General features: G+C 48.9%; 1 non-coding gene across 1 annotated transcript; it reads right to left on the bottom strand.

Annotated features, from left to right (window-relative positions):
* LOC119168835 (U2 spliceosomal RNA) lies at nucleotides 1–188 on the bottom strand. Its single transcript, XR_005109511.2, has one exon. It is a non-coding gene; the product is annotated as a U2 spliceosomal RNA (small nuclear RNA).
* Between the last annotated feature and the right edge of the window lie 2,893 nt (nucleotides 189–3,081).

Raw genomic sequence — 3,081 nt, 5'->3', positions numbered from 1 at the left:
GGCGAGTCGGCTGATCCCAGAGATAGTGCAATACCGGGTCAACCCATGGCGGAGTAGAAGCAAGCTTCAGGCACTGCTCCGCATTGCAAAAACAAGTTTAGTATCTTGGATACAAATAGTATTCGTATCACATATTAACCTAATAAGAACAGAGAGTGGTTTAATAAGAGCGAACACATAGAAACAATTGTAGTCTCAGCCTTGCTGGCCTGACCGAAGGCCGCTCAGATCTTCCGGGACCGTAGGGCCTGACTCCAAGTGTGCAGCGCACTACCGGCTGCACCAGCGTCCACCCTTTCTCGCCTAAGGGCTCGGCCAGTTACCGTGGCGTAGAGCCATTGAGAAGCTGCTTGGCAGAGGTCGGATAAACCGGGGCTGAGCAGCATGTCCACCCAGAGTGCGGCAACCATGAGCTTAGTCGGGATTGTTTTTTTTCATAAATGTATGTAAGGAGAGGTTGGTGCCAATGCGTGGCGCCGGGCACTCCTCATCTCTTGCACAAAAGTCACCATCGCACATTTTGTAGCAAACACAAGGCTATAGATATGTACATAGCACAACACTTACAAAATGAGTTTACGTTTTTCAACAGTAAGTGTCCACACCAAACAAAAATGGGTACAGTTTGCATAGAAATGTGTCCGCATCACACTTAGTTTGTAAAAAAACACAAGTAATCACGTCAATTTAATTGTTCACACAGGAACGTGAAAGCTCAATGAAATGTCTAAGGTGATTATGTCGCTTAAATACTGAACCGTTTACACAAAGCTTTTCCCAAATATATCGTAGTAAAACACAAAAATAGTGTTTTGAAACATACCGTGGTTACAGTGAAGTGCATTTGATTTTTGTTTAGTAACTTTGAGCTATTTCTGATTCCTCCAGAAAGGGAACGACTGCACGCGCTGCAGTGGCTTTTAGCTTTCCTTTTGGCCATGGACCCAAGACTTTTGCAATTGATGGAGGTCGCTCATCCGAAAAATTCAGTTTTTGAAAAAGTTCTTTCGAGGTACGTCATGATTTTTACAATGCAGAAGAATGTGCTCCACGTCTGCATGAGCTTCTGCACATGAGTAGGTAAAACTTCCAGCTTTCCTTATGTTATACAGGAAAGCCTTCGTGTAGGCTGTACCAAGTCGACCCCGCAGGGGCGCCTGCGCAAGTAGGCGTTTGGTGTGTAGCGACACCACGGATCCAAGCTAACGGGAGACTTTCTACTCCCTCCCACGCCTAGCCGTGCGCGGCTTTGCCGTGTCCGGGGAAAAGGGGATCCTGGGGGTTGAGCCGACGCTGGGTGATTGGACCTTTAAGGCCCCCCGGCAAAGGCAACACACTCTTTGGCCCTGGCTTCACGTAGACGGCACCCCTGGGCTGACCCACCCAGGGGAAATTGGCAGTCGCCTTTTCCTATCTCTCGCTCCCCCACACCTTCGTCTTTTCTCCTCTGTAAATCTATCTTCTCTCCTAACTTCTTTTGTTACTTTCCCATTTTCATGGACGGCTTGGGTTAACCTTGTGCAACTAGCCAACCTTGGCCTACGCGCATTAGGTTATCGTAGCTGTATACGGCTGGCGTCTGCAAGTTTCGCATTTCATAAAACTTGTAGCGTCCCCTCGCTGGGCTCCGTGGTGGGTGGCCGCCATCGTTACTGAATTACATACCTCTATCATGCAGAGAAGCTTTCCACTCCTCATTGATCGTGCCGCTTCAAAGCGCCTACGCACCAAAGAATTTTCCTGTTTTCAGCCTACCCAAAGAAGTATTCCCTCGTTATCATGTTGTACACAATGAGAAGCCCAGCAAAACAGCCAGAACAGTGTCCCTGTTCATAGTATCGTGGTCTCTGACAGCCAAATTAGGTGATGGCTACAAAGTTACAAAAAAGGCTAGTGGTGACCTTTTTTAGAACTCCGCGACAAAACAAAATTTGACAAACTAAAGAACCTTGCAACATTCGGCGACATTCCCATCAGCGTAACACCTCATCGATTCATGAACTCTGCACGTGGAGTTGTTTCTGACACAGACCTCCGTGATCTGACGGAGGCTGAACTTCTCGCGGGCTGGAAAGAACAGAATGTGACCAATGTGAAGCGAATCATCATCCGAAGGAACAATCAGGAAACCCCCACGAAACACTTGGTACTGACCTTTGCCACCAGTGAACTACCACAAACAATAGAAATTGGCTATACAAAGACTTTGATCAGACCCTACATACCAAACCCCCGCCGATGTTACCAGTGTCATAGGTTCGGCCATGGCTCTCCGAGCTGTCGTGGTCGACCTGCTTGTTCCAAATGCGGTGCCCAAGGCCACATCTCTGCAAATGTAATGAAATTCTCCGTTGTTTAAACTGTGACGGAGACCACGCGTCATATTCACGTTCTTGTCCACAGTGGACAAAATAAAAAGTCTATATTACACTGAAGATTCGCGAAAATATCTCCTTCAAGGAAGCATGCCGAAGGTGTTCGGTTTTTCACGGCATAGCGTACGCTGATGCGGCGCGTCAGGGGGCAGCGTCGCATCACCCTGCGCCACTACCTAGGCCCACGCCAAGTGAGCCAACCAGTGTGGTGGCCGCCCCCATGGTGGAAGCAGCCAAGCCTGCTCCACCTACCAAACCAGAGACTGGGGCGACTCCAGGGTCGTCGGGTCGACCGACCACGTCTCACCAGGCGAGGTCGCAAATACCCCACAGCAGCTCGCGTACGCGGGCGTCCAGGGCTTCACGTGAGGCAATGGACACAAACACGGTACCTCATGTGCCGGAAATGCGGCGTGGCTCCCTAGAGCGCGCTAAAAGAACCAAGAAACCGATAACAGGGCCCGACGACGGCCCTGCTACTTAAGTTACAACTTCCCACTTGAACAGCCACTTCATTTCCGTACACACAGCACCACTTTCCATCAAATATGGAAACACAGATAGTACAATGGAATGTCAAAGGCCTTCTCACAAACCTCGACGATGTCCAAGAACTTCTACACGTTCACTCACCAAATGTGCTGTGTGTACAGGAAACACACTTAAAATCTAAAGACACCGACTTCCTACGCATTTACATTATCTT

This window comes from Rhipicephalus microplus, chromosome 6, assembly GCF_043290135.1.
Source record: "Rhipicephalus microplus isolate Deutch F79 chromosome 6, USDA_Rmic, whole genome shotgun sequence".
NCBI classification, from domain to species: Eukaryota; Metazoa; Arthropoda; class Arachnida; order Ixodida; family Ixodidae; genus Rhipicephalus; species Rhipicephalus microplus.
Note: the sequence above shows the minus strand (reverse complement) of the source record. Positions and strands in the feature narration are given on the sequence as shown.